Raw genomic sequence first — 24034 nt, 5'->3', positions numbered from 1 at the left:
CTTCCGAGCCTCTTGAAAGGAGGCTTCCGAGCCTCTTGAAAGGAGGCTTCCGAGCCTCTTGAAAGGAGGCTTCCGAGCCTCTTGAAAGGAGGCTTCCGAGCCTCTTGAAAGGAGGCTTGAGGCCTCTTGAAAGGAGGCTTCTGAGCCTCTTGAAAGGAGGCTTCTGAGCCTCTTGAAAGGAGGCTTCTGAGCCTCTTGAAAGGAGGCCTGAGCCTCTTGAAAGGAGGCTTCTGAGCCTCTTGAAAGGAGGCTTCTGAGCCTCTTGAAAGGAGGCTTGAGGCCTCTTGAAAGGAGGCTTCTGAGCCTCTTGAAAGGAGGCTTGAGGCCTCTTGAAAGGAGGCTTCCGAGCCTCTTGAAAGGAGGCTCGAGCCTCTTGAAAGGAGGCTTCTGAGGCCTCTTGAAAGGAGGCTTCTGAGCCTCTTGAAAGGAGGCTCTGAGCCTCTTGAAAGGAGGCTTCTGAGCCTCTTGAAAGGAGGCTTCTGAGCCTCTTGAAAGGAGGCTTCTGAGCCTCTTGAAAGGAGGCTTCCTGAGCCTCTTGAAAGGAGGCTTCCTGAGCCTCTTGAAAGGAGGCTTCTGAGCCTCTTGAAAGGAGGCTTCTGAGCCTCTTGAAAGGAGGCTTCCGAGCCTCTTGAAAGAAGGCTCTGAGCCTCTTGAAAGGAGGCTTCTGAGCCTCTTGAAAGGAGGCTTCCTGAGCCTCTTGAAAGGAGGCCTGAGCCTCTTGAAAGGAGGCTCTGAGCCTCTTGAAAGGAGGCTTCCGAGCCTCTTGAAAGGAGGCTTCCGAGCCTCTTGAAAGGAGGCTTCCGAGCCTCTTGAAAGGAGGCTTCCGAGCCTCTTGAAAGGAGGCTTCCGAGCCTCTTGAAAGGAGGCTTCCGAGCCTCTTGAAAGGAGGCTTCCGAGCCTCTTGAAAGGAGGCTTCCTCCAGAAGGTCATTCAAGAATTATTTCGAGAGTTCCTCTTGAAAATCATTTAGGAGTTTTTTCGGAAATTTCTCCCGAAATAGCTCCAGTAGCTCCTTTGGATATTCCGAATTACTCCTAAAATTCCTTCAGTAGCTTCTAACGGAAATTCCTTCAAGAGTTCCTTCGGAAATTCCTCCAATAATCGTATATGAGAATTGCCGGAAAATGTGGCAGGAACTCCTCCAGAAATTCCTCTAGGAGCTCTTTCGGGTATTCCTCCAGAAATACCTGCAGAAGTTCTTCCGGAAACTCTTCAAAAGATTGTTCCGGAAATTCCTCCAGGAATACCTTCAGAGGTCCTTTCTTCCTGGAAATCTTCTAGGAGTTTCTTTGGAAATTCTTCAAGGAGTTCCTCCAGAAGTTACTTCAGATTTTTTTCCAAAATGTCTCGGCGTTTACTTCCCGGAATTCCTCCAGATTTTTTTTCGGAATTTCCTCCAGAAGTTTTTCAGGAAATTCTTCCAAGAATTCTTCCAGTAATTCCTCCAAGAGTTTTAGCGGAATTTCTTCCAGGATTGCCTTAGAAAAATACTTCAGGAGATCATTCGACAATTCTCCCTACTACTTCTCCCTTCCCGAAATTTCTCCAGTAGATTCTACGAAAAGTTCTTCAGATGCTGCTGCGGAAATTTCTCTAAAAACTCCTTCGGAATTTCCTTAAGGAGTTCTTCCACAATTCCTCCAGGAGTTACTACAGAAATTCCTTCGAAAATACTACAAAGGATTACTACGAAAAATCCTTCAGTAGCTTCTACGGAAATTCCTCCAAAAATTATCCACGGATTTCTCAGGAAAATTCGACAGGAACTCCCCCGGAAATTCCTTCAAGAATTTCTCCTGAAATTCCTCCGGGAGATCTCCTCCGGAAACTCTTTAAGGGTTTCTTTCCGGAAATTCCGCCAGGATTTCCTTCAGAAGGTCCTTCAAGAATTATTCCAGGCGCTCCTCTTCAAAATCTTTTAAGGAGATTCTTCGGAAATTAATAAAGGAGTTCCTCCAGAAATGGCTCCAGTAGCTCCTCCGAAAGTCCTCCAGCAGGTTCTCCGGCAAGTCTCACAGATGTTCCTCCAATATTTTCTCCGGAAATTCTCCCAGGGGTTACTCCAGAAATTCCACCAGAAGATCCTTCAAAAATTTCTTCAGAAATTCAAAATTTCCAAAATTTCATATTTTAATACCATATTTTCTCCAGGTTTTTCTTTGGAAATTCATGAAGAAGTTTCTTCTAGAATACCTCAATATCTCAAAATCCTCCAGAAACTCGTCTACAAATTCCTCCATAAGTTTGTTGGGATGGTTCTCAAAGAGTTCCTCCAGAAATTCGTCTAGATATATATATATATATTTTTTTTTTTCTTTCAAAATTTGCCTGCAACAAATAATAAATATATTTTTCACCGTCAGTACTGGTCGGGGTTTTCATTTTAGTCGATCACAAATTAAAACTTACCAGCGTGGTTTCATTTCTCCTGCTTCCTGCTCTTGGTTGATAATTGCCGGAACCTCAACAGGCATACTATTTTGGAGAAGTATAGGCACGATCTTGGTAGTTTGGATCTGCAATTGGATCCGCAGGGCAGCCTGACGTCTTATTGGAAAGAGATCGATTACCGTGCCGATTACCCGGGTACGAAGTTGAATCTGAAAAACATCCCACAATTACTTATCGGGCGATCGGAAAAACTATCGATAAGAAACTTACCTGCAATTTATTTTATAAACGTTTGCCTTATTCAACATTCTACTTAATCCTTTGAGGAACTCATTAAAAACTTCAGATTGATGCTTCTGCTGGATCGATACCGAATTTTCTCAGTAGCAGGTGAAAAAGGTGTTGATCTTATGGGGCCGAAACTCTTTGGCTCATCGATCGGTGTCAGCATTGTTTGTCCGTTTCAGCGTGTGGTTCTTTCCTTCATGTAGGTGATTGCTCGTAAGTATCAAAAGCGCGCCGTGTGCAATATTTACCGCGCTGTGGAAGTGCCTAATGAACACCTAGCCTTGAGGCGGAGAGTTCCCAATGAGGAATGCAATGCCAATAAAGAAGGAGATGAAGATCCAATAGTGGAACAATGTACCAGTTCAAAATGCACCCCTGTAAATTTTCAAGCCAAGAACAGGAAAAATTAAAATTATTTTTTTGTCGATCAATATCTGATTCTGAACGACGCATCCATTTGGTAGATCCAGGTTGTTGTAAAAAGACCGAGTTGTGTTGGGAGAATATCCGCCTCGGACAGCACGGGAAGCGGAACGGAAAATTCATACAGCACCATAGATGATAATGATGATAGACTGATCATGCTGCAAATTGTAACGATAATGGTACCAGCAGGGAGGAGATTCACCGTAATTGAAACGCATGTTTGGATAAGAGATGCAACATAATTTCTCGACGTCCCGGCTCACGTAGAGCCATCAAGGTTGATTAGACCTCTAATAGCCTCCGTTTGCATCGAAGTTGGTCACGACCTGTAGGACGATTTGTCGAAAACCAGTTCTCTGCAGCTGGGTGCTCCATATCCGAAGAAGCAATCAATTGATATTTGAAGACGTTGCGAGGTGAGACTTTGTACTCTAGAGTGTTCAATACAAACCGGAAAAGAAACTCCTGTTTCGCTGATTTCTTCTACGATTATGATTCGGACAGCGAAAGCGAATATAAAATGATGCACTGCGGCACGTCCACCTCCGCACGTGTTTTTTTATGTCAATCAACACCAAGTTTAAGTTGCGATCCAGCTCTTGGTACGCGTCTGCTGCAATCAACGAGAAAATGGGAAATTATTTGATTTGTGGTAAATTGGTACGTGATGGTGTAATTCAGAATAGGCGCTTCCGAAGCGCAACATTGCAGGGGAAGGAATAAAAAGATACAAAATTGTCCAACTCGCTCGGGAGACTTTCACTCTCGCTGGTCATGCATAAGTTGTGCGGTTCACCGCACACCGTAAGAGTCGTTGACCGTGCAGTGATTTTCCTCGGATCCATCTTCCAAACGTTTTGTAAATTAATATAGAGGGTTTTTTTATACGATGCGATTTGAACTATCGACTAATATCGAACCGTATGAGGAAATTGGTCGACATCTATAACAGACTCGTTAATTCGATCGAAACATCGCTTCAGACACGTAACGCTCCTTTCAACGGATTTGTAATTCGTACCGACGTACATTGATTAAAATAACATAACATAAGGCATGCGCATAACTGCGATCGAGCAGCCCTACAGTAAATTGAAACATGCGTGTTTCAATTAGGAAGACCCACGTTTGATGATAACGATCGTAGTCAATCATCATCAGCCGCATCATCTTCACCACCATCATCTATCAAGTTGCAGATTGATTAAGTCAATTACTCGACCACCGGTACCTCCGTCATTCATTTATTACCAACCAACCGACCAACCGTGCTATTTGCCGATCCAGTTGAAGACGAGTTTCGCTGAAGTGAGCTGCGCTGCATGAGACTGCAAGCGAATTCTAATCATTTTTGACCTAATTGTTCGTTTTATGGATCTGTCGTGAAGTTGGGGTTGGTTGATTTTAGTTTCGAAGCACGCACTGGGCGCTTTGGAGTTATGAAAACATGAATAATTGAATGTTTAAAGTATTTATCATTATTAAATCGATTTAAGTCATGCAATATCACTTAACGTCATCCACAACAATTCCCACCTTGATACTAGGACGATAGCACACCAACTATGTTACGATTTCTGCATAAAAATGAACCAAAATTCGGGCATAAGCGAACTATCTAGATTCTAATACAACCATTGAAAGTTCCTATAGAGACATTGTTTGAATGCCTTGCAAAATTGTTAGGCCGTATATAATATATGTATTGCGCATTTAGTTCACCACTGGACTCCGCACTTCATAAGTGCGACTACCATCGAAGTGCGGATTAAGTGCGAAACGTCAAATGAAATGTCATTCTGATTTTTGTTTTGTTTGTCGCCGTACCTGTTGCAAAGTTTATCTGTAGCTTAGAATCAGAACTGATTATTTTTCACTAAAAGCTAATAAAAATGTTCCCTAAAACATCCAACAACATCCTCTGCAATGTCCTGTATCGGAGAGCTAGTGTGAACACCAAATACCACTGTTTGTACGGATATTATTTCTTGGGTTTATCGAGGGCCCGCCTATCGGTGATCTACCGAAAAAGTAAATCCACAATTTCCGGATGGATCCAAGACTATGAGGACAACGGCTTACTAGCGGAAGCGCAGCGCACTAAGGTGTTCCGGAAGTTCAGCGTTGAACATCGCAATTGGATCATTCAGTTGTACATGTCTCAACCAGTGCTTTTCTTGGACGAATGCTGTCAGCTATTCCTACAACATAACCATCAGCGCCGGAAGCGTTTGTCGTATACTACGTGCGGAAGGACTAACCTGGAAGGCTCTAGAGAGAAGGGCCATCCAAGTAAGAGAAGATCAAATTTTTCATTTCTTCACTGAGTTATGCTCCACAGACTGGGACCTGTATCCCAAGTAACATTTCAAGTTTTATTCCGCTCTAGGAATGGATTTCAAGATCAAATTATGGGAGCTGGCAATAAAACCCACTACTAAAGGACAACCTTCTGATGACCACTATAAGAGTAAGATATTGCCAAATGGCCCTCTCTAGATTATCACTATAAACCTGTTATACGAGTATTTAGAAATCCGTATCAAGCCGCCCTCAAAAAAAGGGAATTTAGCTGCGGTAGCTGTCAAAAATGTTGCTTTGTAAAAGAGCAATAAAAATTTGTAGAAAAAAAAATAACAAAATAAATGATGAAAATGATGATGAGGATGCAAATAATATTTTTTCAGGTTTGTTTTCCAAAGTACTTTCATGGAAATGAGGTGCGCTTTCGATTTCTTGGTGAAATCTAGTGCAAAATTAAGATTGAAAACTACACGCCTGCAAAATAATATAGTTCTAGGCAATAAACTCAAAACGATTATTAAACCAATATCGTAAATCTTCACTGAATCCATTAAAATTCCACTCAAATATTGAAATCTATAACCAAAAGGTGTTTTTCGCGAAGGAAACACCGTCTAATCATGAATTTCCGTGGTAAATTCCACCGACTTGAAATTGCGTCTCCTTTTTCAATATGGCCATCATAGTTTTCAATCAGAAAAATGTTGCTCTGGTTAAACACCGTTATAAACCCTTTGCAATGTAAATATTCTTATTGTGGTTATTCTTTTGACCACATTACAATCAAAAATTTTAGATTTGATATAGTCTTGAAAATAAGACTTATTACGTTCTTCGTCATAACCGTAGAGCTACTCATAAGATCAATCAGCTTTTGACGTTTAAAGATTTTCAGCGCATTTATTAGAGGTTTATTGATAGCAATAAGATCGCTGAGCAACTAGCTATAGTGACTGCTGTCATAAATCCCCTATAAGAATTAAATAAATCCAACAAGCATGGGAATTGTTACTTGGGATAACTTGGTCTTCTTTTCTTTCTCTAGATAGCAGAGACATGCTACGAAACCGCGGCTATGGCATGAAAGGCAAAAAACTCATATTCCAAGGCGAGTTTATGAGGCGTCCAAGAGTGTCTTTCCTATGTTTTTTGGGACAGCAGGGAATGTTAGATAGCTTCCAGACAGAAGGCACATTTACAAGAGCAATATTCTTTGAATGTTGTGGATCATTTGCCTTGGATAATAAAAATGTGCGTTGCTATCCTGGTCCAAATTCAGTCTGGATCATGGATGGCACTCGCATTCATTGCGATGAAAACATTGTTTATTATCTACGGTCAATTGGTACTGCCCTTTTTTTAATCCCATCGAGATAATTTTTGGTCTCACTAAATCTCGTATGCGTCGGCATCACACGTTGCGATTTCAGCGTTTACTGAATATTCATCATTTGATTGTACCAATTCGTTTCGCCATTGTGGTTACCTACCAAATGGAGTTTTCGATCCTAGTATTGGCCTTTTGCAGAACGAAAATGATTCAAATTTTGATGTTTCTAATGAGTAATAGTTATAAAGTAAAAATGATAAATATTATAAATATATAAATGATAAACAAATAATTTTAAAATCAACAGTATTTAAATTCATTCAGAAATAAACAACAAGCAGTTCATAACAAAAGTTGCAATCCCATAATCAAACCCGAAATAAATCATTTATGTATGGTCTACATCCGGCATATCCGAAACCCTGCCAGCAATGTCTCGATTAAATTCATCCTCCTCTGGCCGCACAGCAGAACTCATTGCTTCGACCAGAGCCGAATTAACATCCGAACGTGTCCTCATACTTGCTAAACGGCTTTTGAGTCGCTGAGCCCAAAATAGTAGCTGATCAGTATCGTTTTCGAGTGCTTCGAATTCTGCGACAAATCCTTGGTTAATCGTATTAGCCACGGACAAACCACTTCGTGACTCCACGTATTAGCCACGGACAAACAACTCCACTGACTCTAACTTCACAGCCTCGGAAATCGGAACGCTTCGGAAAAACTTCAGCAGGTGTTGTGGCGGCATTTCAGTTAATCTTTTAAACGTTCGTGAACTGGTCCAGCATGAATGAAATTTGCCCACAATCTCCATGCACTTGACTGTGTTTGAAAATGACCATTCTTGCGCCGAAGTTCTTCAGCCAATGACGTCACGGCCTGGTTGCTAGGAGCACCCGATCGATCTGCATTTTGATGACGAATCAATTGTTTCTCAGTAACTTCCCACAGTGACTTGCAAGAAATCGAAGTAGAGTAAACATGTACATGAACACGTATCTCTTTGCACCGCCAGCTTGTCAGTAGTTTGCTGCTGACTTTTTCTATGGTCACTCGTTTCTTCTGGCTGTGGTCCTGTAAAACGACGAACTTGCCCATCTCTTCGAAAACGGGTAGCCTGTCAGCCCATATAGGAACTTGCGTGCCACTATTCTCGACAAAAATCACTTCACGGCATAGAAGTGGCTTACACATATCCCATATTCCGGTCAAAATCTCGTTTACTGTATCACCGGAGATCAAACGAGCAATCAATCCTCCAGACGTTTCCCCGATGAATCTACGTTTGTAAAACTGGCCATTGAACGTAAAATTTGCATCGCCGGTACTCAATTTAATTAACTTTGCGTTGGGGATTTCGTTTGATGCTGACGGGATTGATGTTGGGTCGATTTCACTGTCGTCCACTACGCACGCAGTGCTGTTCTTCAGCTCCGGATCCTGCATTAACATTAGCGGCGGTTGCGGATTCATTTTCGTCCGTCACATACTCGGGAATAGTGTATTCAGATTCTAGGGCTTCCAAAATGTATCCATCTGGTTCCTGGGCATCATCCTCCTGGCCTCCATGATTCGAAACAATCGAGAAGGCAGCCTCAAAATCGTCGCGGAAATCCATCCAAAATATGGACTGTAAGGATGCATTGCAGAAAACAAATTCCATAATTTTACTATAACGAACTTACCTAGCCAGTAGTTTCACAATAATACAGCTTAATTACGATGAAATTAACGAAACAGTTCGTAGAAAAACCAAGAGAAAAACTTTTCGTGCGATCGCTTTCTTCAATGTAAATAAACAGTAAAAATATTTTTGTTTTGATATGGGCGAAGGCTTTCTGGAAGGGCTGCCAGATTAACTTTATTATTATAGTTTTGTTTATTATAAATCTTTAGCGATTTCAAATATATATTTTTTATGGTTTTCAATAAAAAAATTAAATTATTAAATTTCAATAAAAAAAATTATTTCCAGGAAAAGTTCATTCATTTGAATTGAAGTTGAAAAATTGAAACTCGGTGGTATATAAAGACGAATATGATCGAAGTGTGTACATTTAAGACCAGTATCGACCAAGAAGTATTTTGCCAACTGATCTGCATGGAGTAAATTGTCACTTTTACTTACGGAATAATCAAGCAGAATATTTTTCCGAAAATAAAGTGACAGCTCCCATTACTTTGCGTGGGAACCTTACAAACGCCAATTTCGTTTTTTGTTCTTTTCATGTGGATACTGTTGTAAGAATTTTGTTTCGATTCTTTACTTTTCCGATTCAGTGAACGGAATTTAACATGTGATTGAGATAGAAAAAGAAATTTCTTTTGAACACGATACCAACCTTTACTAGTAATTAACGTTGCATTCATTTAATTTGGCAACATTGTCGTTCCACTCACAACTGCAACACCAGAAGTTCGACAGAAATCCATTGATTAGCAACCCTATAACCAGAGACCGTCGGAGTGAAAAACTGTCGAAATGGCAACGTATGAAAATGCATGAAATCGTGAAAATGATGTTGGCAGCACTTGAACTTTTTGCTTGCTTCTTATGGGTGCAAAAAGTAAACAAGTCGAAATGGAACCGCTTTTGACGGTTCGATTGGAAACCAGATGGTGTCTTCGCCGATCTCTTATTCTAGTATTTCTACCATTGATGAACGCATGAAGCAATATAAAGCAACGTACACACCAGTCAAGCAGTTTGACGAACATCGCCCCCAAGAAAACGCTTCGGTTGCTGCTTTGTTTGAACGTGTGTGAAGTTGTTCGAACAACCATTTGACAGTTGGCGGCTCGGTTGGAAAAAATTAAAACAATTGTATTTTGGGTTGAGTTGTCGGAGGTGGCGTCAAGGAAGCTCGCAGTTTGACCAACATTGACTCCACTCGTTTATTCAAACATCCATAAAGTTTTACCAACAGCGGCACGAACAATCAATTTATTCCACCAACAATATCACACACGAACGACCAAAGCGCCAACTTGAGCACCAACCATCGAAAAATATATGAGGGTTTGTGCAACTTCACTACAAATGCTCAAACATGTTCGGCGAACCTTGACTCCACCCCCGGCAACTCAAACCAAAATCAAACCGTTTTAATTTTATCCAACCGAGCCGCCAACTGTCAAATGGTTGTTCGAACAACTTCACACACGTTCAAACAAAGCAGCAACCGAAGCGTTTTCTGGGGGGCGGAGTCAATGTTCGTCGAACTGCTTGACTGGTGTGTACGTTGCATAAGAATCTAAAAAAATCGAATACTCAGCGTGTCAATCGGTGAGCAGCAAGCCATGACTCGTCCCCTCTTCTTGTCAGATCTCGGCGGCGTGCACACGCACCGACGGAGAGCTGCTGTCATCGCATTTCGCTCCAGCCATTTGGAGCCACACACAGCGGATGGCAGATTTTAATACAATTCTGCATAAGAATCTTACGGAAACAGTTTTTTGGTTTATCACAACCATTTTATTGAAACCTTGCTGCTTTGTATCATACAGTATCTGTATAAAAATTTTACATTTCAAGCTCTATCTGGAATAAGGGCGAATGTCGCAGGAGAGGATTCTCTTCGGCGACTTCCCCTCTTTTTAATAAAAGTGACAAACAGTGGATTTCTTTGTGGTTTACCATCTCAGCACGATAGAAAACAATGCGAACTTGCATTCTGAGGTGATAAACTGAAAAGAAATCCTCTGCTTGTCACTTTTATTTAAAAGAGGGGAAGTCGACGAAGATAATTCTCTCTTGCGACATTCGCCCTTTTACCAGATAGAGCTTGATTTATTGTATTAAAACCTTGCAGAATTGTATATGCCAAGATTTTATACAATAATTGCCAGATTTTTTTTTGTGCAGTTTAGATTCACAGATTTTGGTAAATTCTCATATAGCATTGATAAGAAATCCGATAAACGCTTGTTGGATGTGAGAATACGTTTTCAATTACGTTCATATATTAATTAATTCATATTCACTAGACCTCTCCATGTTTTCAAAAAGTATCAAAAATTCAACCGGTCAGCCCAGAATCACAATTCTTATGCTAAAATAAGTCTCCTGTTAAATTTTCAGCTAATTCGGATAAAATTTCGAGGTGGCTCAAGTCGATTTAGTGTTTTTGGGCTATTATTTTGGAAAAAATCTAACAAGAGATATAAACGTCGAAAACTATCGCAACAACCTCTATACGGAAGCTTTGGGTGTGCTCTACAAGTCTTGTGAAAATTGCGATTCGTTCCGTTCACGTTTTATCCATGTTAAAGTGATTTTCAAGCTTTTAAGTGCATAAAAATAATGTTCCCCCAAAAGTCGTTGTTCTACAAAATTCTTGAATTTATGACAAATGATTGCTAATTTATTATATTATTATTCCTCTTTTTTCCCTGAAAATTTAAATAATAAAATTGTCACTGTGCGATTTATCGGTAAATTCTTAAAAATCAGAAGCTGAACATTTTTCATAAATTTGCACGTTAGGATTTCTTCAAACAAGTTGTTCGAACAAAACATAAACCAAATCATATGATATTTGATGCTTACAACAAACGACTTCCAAACTTTGTTAATTTCACCATATGTCTGCATCCTTTTAACATTGAGTACATCGTAGTAACAAGTGGAATCGAAGCTTCTTTGTTTGAACAACTTGTTTAAAGAAATCTCAGCGTGCAAATTTATGACAAATGTGTAGCTTCTGATTTTTAAGAATTTAACGGTAAATCGCACATTGACAATTATATTACTCAAATTTCCAGGGAAAAAAGAGGAATATTAATATAATAAATTAGCAATCATTTGTCATAAATTCAAGAATTTTGTAGAATAACGACTTTTGGGAGAAACATTATTTTTATGCACTTAAAAGCTTGATAATCACTTTAACATGGACAAAACGTGAACGGAACGAACCGCAATGTTCACAAGACTTATAGAGTACATCCAAAGCTTCCGTATAGAGGTTGTTGCGATAGTTTTCGACGTTTATATCTCTTGTTAGATTTTTTCCAAAATTGAAAATAGCCCAAAAACACTAAATCGACTTGAGCCACCTCGAAATTTTATCCGAATTAGCTGAAAATTTGACAGGAGACTTATTTTAGCATAAGAATTGTGATTCTGGGCTGACCGGTTGAATTTTTGATACTTTTTGAAAACATGAAGAGGTCTAATATTCACCTTCCAAACAATCATCGACCATGTAACTTTTACGCATTATCTAACAACTGACTTCGTCCCATATCACAAACAAAGGAAAAATAAAAAAAGTCATTTACTAACTGAAGACCCATTAATAACAAACCGAATAATTTTGAACCAACCGGCAAATAACTGTTGATTCGCTGTGTTTCCTTGCTTAATCTCTGTGTCCGAGAAAAAAAAAACTGTTTGGCATAGTGCATTGTGTTTGGCGTTTTTGCACCAAATTCCCCAACTGTACACCAAGGGGTCCGTCCAATTTCCTCAGATAATGCCAATCATCATTGTCGTTCCAATCCCCTGCTCTGCAACTCAGCAACCCAGAGCGCAAATTATGCCGAAAACCGAGAAAGAAAAACAATTCAGACCCAGCCAGCCATGACTTTGGAGCGATTGTCACTACACCGGCCGCCACCGTGATGATTTTATTTGGTTTTTGTTTTAGGCCTCATCATGGAAATGGAACCGGATGAAATTGTGCGAAATCATAGTTTATTTTCGGTCCTATCGGCGTGAATTTGCCGTTTGATGGCTGTCACTCATAGTGGAAGCGTGGGAATGTACCTCGCCTGAGAGGGCTTTATTTCACCAACAATAAGTTAGATCAACATTAAAACAAATCACTTCCGAAAAGCAGTTATCTATTGGTTCTAATAATAGGATTTTCATTCTAAATATAATACAAGCATGAGCATGAGCATGAGCCTGATTACCGTGCATTTCGTGGTTGCTACTCCGTGATCGACCAGAACAATCGCAATTGCACAGGGAACCAATGGATGGAAGCATGGGATTTGCACTCCAACCTCAATGTGTACAGTCCGAGAGCTCTAGTATTTTGGATAGTCGATAACGGCGCTGGCCACGTCCTCACGGTCATCGGGGATGGGAAGGAATTGATGATGCAGTCACTCGCCCACTGCAAGCCGAGAACACCTCTGCACTCGCCACGAGTTCCTGCGGAGTTTTATTGGAATCTTGGGGTTAAGGTTTTTATGGCAGAGGTTCGTCTTGGTTAACGGATTGCCAATGTGATAGTAATGAAAGGGTGGTGTAATATTCTAATTGGATGCCGAAACGAACTTTTTCGCTCATTTCGAATGCTAACAGTTACCTGCTAGAACTAATCAAGTTGTAGTTATAGGGATATAAGATAGAAATGGTATAAAAGCCCATTTCCAGTTCTAGCGATTGCTAGAACATGAGAAATATATGAAAAGATACAAAGTAGGAGAATGGAACGGGCCTGGGATTGAACCCTCGACCTCCTGCGTATGAGGCAGAAGCGGTAGCCATATGACCACCAAGCCCGTTGATTTTCATTCTAAATATAATACAATGCAAGAAACTCCACCAAGTGCTTATTTGTTTTATTACCGTATCAAAAATTTTCAATACATTCAGTCCAAACAATTGAATGCACCTCCAAAATTAATAGGATAAGACGATATAATGCACTCCACCTGGCCAAAACGTCCCCCTTAAATGTTTAGAAAACCATAACTAAGAGTAAAAATCAGTTGGTATCTTTAAATATTTGTAAAACCTTCAAATTATGTGAATGTGGGATTATTTTTATATTACACAAATAAAATAATAGCCAAATACGAAAAGATACAGTTTTGATGTAACTTTCAATGTTTGTTTGCAAAACATTCTGGAGCGCACAGTTGGGCAACAAAATAACTTTTCTCAATGCTTAATATGATATAAAATTGAATACATCTTCAAAAATGTAACGTTTTTCGAAAATATATCAAAACTGATATATTTTCAAAACGCCCCAGTGTAGCCAGGACGATATCTTTTACCAACTGGACACAAGCGCGGTAAGCCTGTAGCAGTTGCTTCCAAATTATATGGAAACTATTGAACTGTAATTCAAACCAACTTAAATGAACCTATGTTGGTTAATGTCAAGTACATAAGGGATTGTTACCTTTTTATCATGGGATAAATAAAATACTCGCCGGAGCCTAATTAGAGTTAAATCATAAAATGTATTTTTTTGTTAAATATCTTGGCTGTGCATATGCGCAGCATATGTTTCGAAATGGACAAATTGATATGAAATTTGCGAAAAAGAATCCACGTGTCTTGGAGGGACCCGAACCCTCAACTTCCTACTCTATAGATAGGTGTGATAACCCTATAGAGAGTAGGAGGTTGAGGGTTCGAGTCCCTCCAAGACACGTGGATTCTTTTTCGCAAATTTCATATCAATTTGTCCATTTCGAAACATATGCTGTGCATATGCACAGCCAAGATATTTAACAAAAAAATGGTTTTCGTACGGCCGAGTTGCCGAATAATATGCAATTAATCATAAAATGTATATTTTTCGTTGCTTTATCGTACAGACTACAGACTATTGAAAATCGGCACAATGTAGTTGCTGTTTACCCCTATGAGCGTGCTACCCCGCACTTCCCCTAAAGTATTCCAAGAACCGACAAACATTTAATAGTAGAATTTATCATTTCAGGGATGATATTGAAACAGTACCGCCTGACCATTTGCCAGTATTTCATTGACGAAATTGTAAATGATTCCGAGATTATGTACCGACAACATAATAAGCAGACAGTTAAAGTTAGACGAAACATAAGACAAAAAACGAACAAATTATTCTTTCCCTGAAGAAGACACTAATCCCGTGTCGAAACGTCGGACGAATGAAACTCGGTTTCATCGAATGAGTCTGCGACGAACCGACGAACCAACGTGCCTTCTCATATACAGTTCTTTAAAATTCTTGGCAATTTAATCAGCTAGCTCCATCTGTGCGATGATTTATACAACAGCTCCTAAATGAGTGTGGGTAAACTGGATAATGCACTCTTTTATTTGATCAGCTTTTAAATAACAATCAGCATTTAGGTTTACATTTCATCCTGGAATATTTGTCATAAATATCAAAAATTTTAAACTTGGATCTGTTCACCAGAAATGTTAATTATTATTCAAAATGCGTTTTGTAAGTGATCGTGAAGTTTTTATCATCGATCCCGGCATTATGAAGACAGTATTCAAATTAGAATTTTTTCATATGCATCGCTGTGTTTTTTTTTTTTTCATAGAGGGATGAAGGCAAATCTACTTACAGACACCTGAAATCATCACTCGGGGAGTGGGGTAGGCGCGGAAGGCAGAAGGCCAGCCCGCCGGACCCACTAAACTCACCCAAGCAACAGAAGGTTACTTGAGTTACCCTCTCTACTAATACCCTGGTTCCCCCAGGAACTGCCTCCCAGCATCACCGCTGGGGAATAGGCAGTACTTAATGTACTCGCTCACTCACGCTCACACAGGCACTCATCCCGTACCAGTCTTACTTGGGTGCTCTTTCTAACACACCCTCTGACACACCCTGACACTCTTTCTGACGCACCATGAGTCTTACTTGGATGCTCACCACTGACATACCATGTGAGTCTAACTTGGGTGCTCAGCTCACCCTTTACGCACCATGTGAAACTAACTTGGATGCTCACCCTACCACCTGATTCACGCTCTAGCACACAAATCTGAGACTTATTTGGGTGCTGGGTCCTGACACACGCTCTGACACACCATGTGGGACTTACTTAGGTTCTCACTTTTGACATGCCATGCGAGTCTGACTTCCCAAGCAGCACAACTTGTTTCACTGTGTTGCAACTATTAAGAAAAGACAATCTTTGCGTATGTGCCATCAAATATAAGTTTCTTGCAATCAAAAAAGCGCAAAAGGTGGAGCCACTCCTCCTGACACACCATGTGGGGCCAAGCGCAAGAGGTGGAGCCTACGGAAAAATCCTTCGATTGCAATAAAATTGCAATAATGTTGCAAAATACTACAGCGGAACAAATGAAATAAAAATATAAAACTGGATTCGTTTTATGGATCTTGTGATTGATAGTCCTTCACTCTACCAAAGCACTATTCAACACTTCGAAGGGACTGCATGTTGACTCACAATAAAAACCATGGGATTATGGAGCTTTGTACTCGGGTTTCCTGTTACTTGATTGCACCATCACAGGAAAAAAAAATGTGAGTTGTCAAAACGTTGCTCAATTAAATGTGAAGACACACTCAACTTTTCTGCAACTTAATTCAAACAAACAATTAAATTTTGAAAGACGCATTGAAGTGACATGGTAAAAAATATGCAACTTAATGATTTTGTTTCGTGTTTGCAACATAAGGTGCAATATTCTTTGATTGATTGTTTTCAAATGTCAAACACGTACTACGTTGTAATGTTAATGAGATATTGATCATTGGCACGGCAAATGCTGGGTAAAGCGTACCATTGGTACTTCGTGTACCTGAAGGAATAAAATAGACCCCATCTCGCGGTCCTTAGCCTCTTACCCAGCAACTCCTATCCCTACCTCCCCGCGGTGCTGGCCGGGATACGAGCAACCTTAGGGAAGATCGGGTAACCAACCCCGGTGGGAACTATGGTCGTACAGGGAAGGGGGGGTTTGCTCCTCTCCGGAGGTGCAAATCTTATTGAGCGTCTGTTCTCCATGTCAGGATCGGCTCACAACAGCGTCTGTTCTCCATGTTAGGGGCGGCTGATCATCGTCCGAGTGCCAGCGAGGGACTCTAAGTGAAACTGTGCACCATGGTCCACCGGAAATAAGGAGGAATGGTCCTCCGGAAATTTAGGGGTTTGGTGTCAGGCCCTGCAAGCCAGCCTTTAAAAAATCATAAGCAACGAACAATCAACAAGAGAGTACGGACCGGAACCATCGGCGAAGACCACTGCGACGAAAAGGGACTAGCGATTGGAAACTCGGTTCGTGGAACTGCAAATCTCTCAACTTCATCGGGAGCACACGCATACTCGCCGATGTGCTCAAGGACCGTGGATTCGGTATCGTAGCGCTGCAGGAGGTTTGTTGGAAGGGATCAATGGTGCGAACGTTTAGAGGTAATCATACCATCTACCAGAGCTGCGGCAACACACACGAGCTGGGAACAGCTTTCATAGTGATGGGCGATATGCAAAGGCGCGTGATCGGGTGGTGGCCGATCAATGAAAGAATGTGCAGGTTGAGGATCAAAGGCCGGTTCTTCAACTTCAGCATAATCAACGTCCATAGCCCACACTCCGGAAGCACTGATGATGATAAGGACGCATTCTACGCGCAGCTGGAACGTGAGTACGACAGCTGCCCAAGCCACGACGTCAAAATCATCATAGGAGATTTGAACGCTCAGGTTGGCCAAGAGGAGGAGTTTAGACCGACTATTGGAAAGTTCAGCGCTCACCGGCTGACGAACGAAAACGGCCTACGACTAATTGATTTCGCCGCCTCCGAAAATATGGCCTGGCCATTCGCAGCACCTACTTCCAACACAGCCTCCCGTATCGGTACACCTGGAGATCACCACTGCAGACAGAATCACAAATCGACCACGTTCTGATTGATGGACGGCACTTCTCCGACATTATCGACGTCAGGACATATCGTGGCGCTAACATCGACTCTGACCACTATCTGGTGATGGTTAAACTGCGCCCAAAACTATCCGTCATCAACAATGTTCGGTACCGACGACCGCCGCGGTACGACCTAGAGCGACTGAAGCAACCTGATGTCGCCACTGCATACGCGCAGCATCTCGAGGCAGCGTTGCCGGAAGAGGGTGAGCTCGATGGGGCCCCTCTTGAGGACTGCTGGAATACAGTTAAAGCAGCCATTAACGACGCAGCGGAGAACAACGTCGGGTATATGGGTCGAAGTCGACGGAACGATTGGTTCGACGAAGAGTGCAGACAGATTCTGGAGGAGAAGGACGCAGCGCGGGCGGTCGCGCTGCAGCAAGGTACCCGGCAGAACGTAGAACGTTATAGACGGAAGCGGAGACAGCAGACCCGCCTTTTTCAGGAGAAGAAACGCCGCCTGGAAGAAGCGGAGTGCGAGGAGATGGAACAGCTGTGCCGTTCTCAAGATACACGCAAGTTCTATCAGAAGCTCAACGCATCCCGCAAAGGCTTCGTGCCGCGAGCCGAAATGTGCCGGGATAAGGATGGGAGCATCTTGACGGACGAACGTGTGGTGATCGAAAGGTGGAAGCAGCACTACGAGGAACATCTGAATGGCGCTGAGAGTACAGGCAGTGAAAGTCAAGGCAGCGGAGGAGATGACTACGTCAGTTCAGCGGACGATGGAAGCCAACCAGCCCCCACCTTGAGGGAAGTTAAGGATGCCATTCAACAGCTAAAGACCAATAAAGCAGCTGGTAAGGATGGTATCGGAGCTGAGCTCATCAAGATGGGCCCGGAAAAGCTGGCCACTTGCCTGCACAAACTGATAGTCAGAATCTGGGAAACCGAACAGCTACCGGAGGAGTGGAAGGAAGGGGTTATATGCCCCATCTACAAGAAAGGCGACAAACTGGAGTGTGAGAACTTTCGAGCGATCACCATCCTTAATGCCGCCTACAAAGTGATATCCCAGATCATCTTCCGTCGTCTGTCACCATTAGTGAACGAGTTCGTGGGAAGTTATCAAGCCGGCTTCGTTGACGGCCGCTCGACAACGGACCAGATCTTTACTGTACGGCAAATCCTTCAAAAATGCCGTGAATACCAGATCCTAACGCACCATCTGTTCGTTGATTTCAAGGCGGCATACGACAGTATAGACCGCGTAGAGCTATGGAAAATTATGGACGAGAACAGCTTCCCTGGGAAGCTTACCAGACTGATCAAAGCAACGGTGGATGGTGTGCAAAACTGTGTGAAGATTTCGGGCGAACACTCCAGTTCGTTCGAATCGCGCCGGGGACTAAGACAAGGTGATGGACTTTCGTGCCTGTTGTTCAACATCGCGCTAGAAGGTGTCATGCGGAGAGCCGGGTGTAACAGCCGGGGTACGATTTTCAACAGATCCAGTCAATTTATTTGCTTCGCGGATGACATGGACATTGTCGGCCGAACATTTGCAAAGGTGGCAGAACTGTACACCCGCCTGAAACGTGAAGCAACAAAAGTTGGACTGGTAGTGAATGCGTCAAAGACAAAGTACATGCTTGTGGGCGGAACCGAGCGCGACAGGGCCCACCTGGGAAGCAGTGTTACGATAGACGGGGATACCTTCGAGGTGGTCGAGGAATTCGTCTACCTCGGATCCTTGCTAACGGCTGACAACAACGTTAGTCGTGAAATACGAAGGCGCATCATCTGTGGAAGTCGGGCCTACTACGGGCTCCAGAAGAAACTGCGGTCGAAAAAGATTCGCCACCGCACCAAATGTGTCATGTACAAGACGTTAATAAGACCGGTTGTCCTCTACGGACATGAAACATGGACAATGCTCGAGGAGGACTTGCAAGCACTCGGAGTATTCGAGAGACGGGTGCTTAGGACCATCTTTGGCGGTGTGCAAGAAGACGGTGTGTGGCGGCGAAGAATGAACCATGAGCTCGCCCAACTCTACGGCGAACCCAGTATCCAGAAGGTAGCTAAAGCCGGAAGGGTACGATGGGCAGGACATGTTGCAAGAATGCCGGACAGCAACCCTGCAAAGATGGTGTTCGCTTCCGATCCGGCAGGTACGAGACGGCGTGGAGCGCAGCGAGCGAGATGGGCAGACGACTTGGCGAGCGTGGGGCGTATCCGAGGATGGAGAGATGCGGCCTCGAACCGTGCATTGTGGCGTCAAATTGTTGATTCAGTGTTATCTGTTTAGATGTTAACTAAATAAATGAAAATGAAATATTGATCACAATTCGAACGCTTTTGACATCTTGATGCAACTTTTTCGTGCTTTCATGTTTTTACAATGCCTTTAATGAAACTGAATAGAAACAAGGTGGTTTTAGGAAGATGTTGCGTGTGCTGCTTGGGTTGTTTACTCACAACAAGTTGTATAGAACGGCGAATCCTGTTTCATTATTTCCTGTTAGAAATAAGACTATGGGCTCAGCCGTAATTGCCAAAATACAATTTTTATATGCAAAATGCGTTTCAAACACTCACTTATTTTACGGGCATGTATCCTTAGCCGATTTATTGCTTCAAGTTTCTGCCCATTGTTTTGTATTAAATTGACCATAAAAAATTTAGCCAGAATATTAGGTATTAAGAACAAACTTACTTTTCGAGCACGTTCAAAGAGAGATCTGAGTAGAAAAAGCCGCGTAGTCAATAGCATTTCTATTCTGCTGTCAGGTTTTTTTCATGAATATTATCGTAAACAAATAAATTTCATTATTAATGAGTGTTTGTGGTTTTTAGGCAAAGTTATCAGGTAATCCATTTTTCTCTCTTTTACTATTATCCGATTTGGAAATTTGGGGGCAGCAATGACTATGTCCAAGGGCTTGACGATCACTCCCCAGGCCATCTGCGAGTTCTGGCGCCTACCTAGGATGTGGTGGGGTTTGACAGTGGGCCCTGTTAAACCTCTATAAAAAGCTGCATGTATCCGCAAGTAGGCTCCGCCAAAGCGACAGTGTGCCGCTCAAAGCGTACAAGCCCAAGTCCTGGTGTTAGGTGGGACGCTAAACAGCCCTGACACGACGACCTAGGCGACGAATAAAGGATCACGATTGGAAGTTTGGAACATGGAACTGCAAGTCGCTAGGTTTTGCAGGTTGCGACAGGATGATCTACGATGAATTACATCCCCGCAACTTCGACGTCGTGGCGCTACAGGAGATTTGATGGACAGGACAGAAAGTGTGGAAAAGCGGGCAACGGGCGACTACCTTCTATCAAAGCTGTGGCACCACCAACGAGCTGGGAACTGGCTTTATAGTGCTGGGCAAGATGCGCCAACGCGTGATTGGGTGGCAGCCAATCAACGCAAGGATGTGCAAGCTGAGGATTAAAGGCCGCTTCTTCAACTATAGCATCATCAACGTGCACTGCCCACACGAAGGGAGACCCGACGACGAGAAAAAAGCGTTCTACGCACAGCTGGAGCAGACATACGATGGATGCCCACTGCGGAACGTCAAAATCATCATCGGTGACATGTACGCGCAGGTAGGAAGGGAGGAAATGTATAGACCGGTCATCGGACCGGATAGTCTGCACACCGTATCGAATGACAACGGCCAACGATGCATAGACTTCGCAGACTTCCTCCTGCGGAATGGTAGTCCGAAGCACCTTCATTCCCCGCAAAACTATCCACAAGGCCACATGGAGATCACCTAACCAAGAAACGGAAAACCAAATCGACCACGTTCTAATCGACGGTAAATTTTTCTCCAACATCACGAACGTCCGCACTTACCGCAGTGCGAATATTGAATCCAGGGCTGCGAAATGGTGAGTTGACATCCGGGAAGGGGCGCCTAACATAGCTCTGGTCCTCACAAGTTCCAATACTCACGCCTCCACGGGTCTTCCGATGACAATTGACCGCCAGCTAAGGGTTGCGTACTTAGCTGGTAGTGCAGCCTGGGCACTGTTGTCCTTCTGACATCAGCTAGAGTGAGAGGGTGCGTACTGTGGGGTCTGCCTAGGATGTGGTGGGGTTCGACAGTGGGCTCTGTTGAACTTCTATAAAAAGCTACATGTGTCCCCAAGCAGGCCCTATCAAAGCGACCGTGTGCCGCTCAAAGCGCACTAGCCTAGTCCTGGTGTTGGGTGGGACTTTAAACAAATTTGACCCGACTGATCGAGCGTCTGTCCACCAAGGAGGTGCGGCTCCAACAGCGTCTGTTCTGGCATCCAGCGGCTGAGTATGAAATGCTATTCCCCGGAAGCTATACCTAAGATGGCAGTTCCATCCCGGTGGATAGGGAACCTTGGGCCAACAACCTATTGTTCCCGAAACATCAATTTGTTCGAGAATCCGATAATAAAAAAATACGGACTGATTTTACGGCGACGACTCTCAACGCGAAATAACGGACACGAATAGGAACTTGGAACGTTTTAACCCTAGCCCAGCAGGGTAAATTGGCACAACTTGCCAATGAGGCACGCCGCATGAAGCTTAAGATCCTGGGACTGATTGAAGTCCGTTGGCCAAACTTTGGAGAACACAGAACGCCGTCGGGACTAGTTCGGCTACACTCTGGTTTACGAGGTGAACACCCTCCCCGGCATCGCGGAGTTGGCTTCCTACTAAGCGCACAGTCACACTCTGGGCTTATGAAGTGGGAACCAATAAGTGAAATGATAATCGTTGCCAGATTTAGATCACTACTTTGGGTCCGGAACTATAATGTTATGCGCGAACCAATGTTGCTGATCTGTAAGACAAAGAGAACTTCTACCGCCAACTCAATGCCGTCGTAGATAAAATTCCGAAGGGTGATATCAAGAACCGTATGGGCGACTTACGCCTGCCCATTGCGCGGGTTCATCGGCAGGAGGAGAGAATTGGACGACGGTTCAATACACGCCGACTGGAAGATGCCACGGAGAAACGGTCCTTCTTTTCTTTGAAGCTGAAACGCTGGTTCGTGCAGTTCTAACAACTTTTTCAAGTGCCAGCTAGGCTACCATCTCGTCAAGCACACGTTAATACCGAGGCTCCACTGCTAAAGATTCGAACAGCCATCCAAAGCATGAAATCGATCGGGATCGAGCAGCCGAGATGCTTAAAGCTGACCCAGTAACATCCGCTCAAATACTACATCGTTTATTTCGTGAAGCCCATTTCCTGTTCTAGCGATTGCTGAAACATGAGAAATATAGAAAAAGATACAAAGTAGGAGTATGAAACGGACCTGGGGTTGAACCCGCGACTTCCAGTGTATGAGGCAGAAGCAGTAGCCATATGACTACCAAGCCCGTTAGTATGCGCAACTCAAATCTGAATCGACAAACTTTATTAAACACCATATTAACTTTTCTCCTACCGGCTCACGACATACAAAAAAAACAAGGCAGGGTCAGCACTTATGCACTTACTTGCTCTACGGTCTCAGCATGCTTACTTTTGTACTCTAACATGTGCCTCTGAAACATCTCTCTTGAAAAATATATTTTAGTTACAAGATAAAAATTTTCGCTTCGGTTCCTTTTGTTCTGCTGTCCAAAACATGTGTGGTACCTAACTGTCGAATCGTATGTATTTTTCCTTCATTGACATTTAGATGCCCTATCCTCGCCTGCAAAAGATTTTCCGGACAGCGACAACAGCGACAATGTTTATCTTGTAACTAAAATATCTTTTCTCTTGAAGCGTCATTTTTCTTACGAGCCTACCTTCAGGTCATACAAAGTTAATTGCCTATTTTCGGGTAATGGACTTGGACTTGGCTTGTACATTAATTTACAATGTTCTGAAAACTCAGATGTGAATATGTACATTATGTGGATGATTATGATTTGATAAATGTATTGGAGGTAACTAATTTCCTTCGATGGGACTCGATCCCACGACCCTCAGTAGCCTACCTTGTTGTCTGTATACCGTGCTACCGTGCTATGAGCCCTACTCGTAAGAGCCAGAGAGTGCAGTCACTTCCCTACTACCGCGCTACGGATATGATATCAAACGACGAATTTACTTTCACCTGAATTACTGCAAGAACAAATAGGTGATCACAGTCTAAAATGCCCTATTCAATGCTTCGTTGTTTTAATAAATATTATCAATACTGATCCAAAATATCAAATCATTTCGACGTGCAGACAAATAAATTATAAAACTAGCTTTATATTACAACGATTTTCTATTCAAAATGTGTAGGCTTTCGAGACTTTTTAAAGCATTCAAAATTTGTTTTAAAAAATAGGTCTCGGGCGAATCGCACTTGAAGAGATGCAAAATGGCACACTTGAATGAGAAATTAAAGTAAACGCATGGTTGTTTATAAAATCAATTTGATTACACAAAAATCTTACGGGAGAGTTAAAAAATACATATTGTTGATTTTCGGTGAAAATCAAAAGATTTTTCTCAATCTTTGCGCTACGTCCCGATAATGAATACCTACTATTCAATTGTAACTATGATCTAATCTTTCAGAAATGTACTATAAACTATAAAAGTAATTCGGAAAGAAAGAGTTCTTTCACCCAGTCATTGGAAAGGCGAACCTCCACGCAACTACCAATGACGGCGACCAGCGGCTAGTCAATTTTGCCGCAGACAGAGAAGTGGCTATCTGTAGCATC

At 42.6% G+C, this 24034-nt stretch overlaps 1 protein-coding gene and 1 pseudogene across 2 annotated transcripts in view; one reads left to right on the top strand and one right to left on the bottom strand.

The window, feature by feature from the left end:
• LOC134220044 (uncharacterized) overlaps positions 1 to 24034 on the top strand; it is a 587564-nt gene that overhangs the window by 328280 nt on the left and 235250 nt on the right. The gene's annotated exons all lie outside the window — the stretch shown is intronic.
• Positions 7128 to 10701, bottom strand: LOC134227630 (uncharacterized; annotated as a pseudogene).

Source organism: Armigeres subalbatus, chromosome 3, assembly GCF_024139115.2.
Source record: "Armigeres subalbatus isolate Guangzhou_Male chromosome 3, GZ_Asu_2, whole genome shotgun sequence".
NCBI classification, from domain to species: Eukaryota; Metazoa; Arthropoda; class Insecta; order Diptera; family Culicidae; genus Armigeres; species Armigeres subalbatus.
This window is presented reverse-complemented; position numbering and strand designations above follow the sequence as displayed.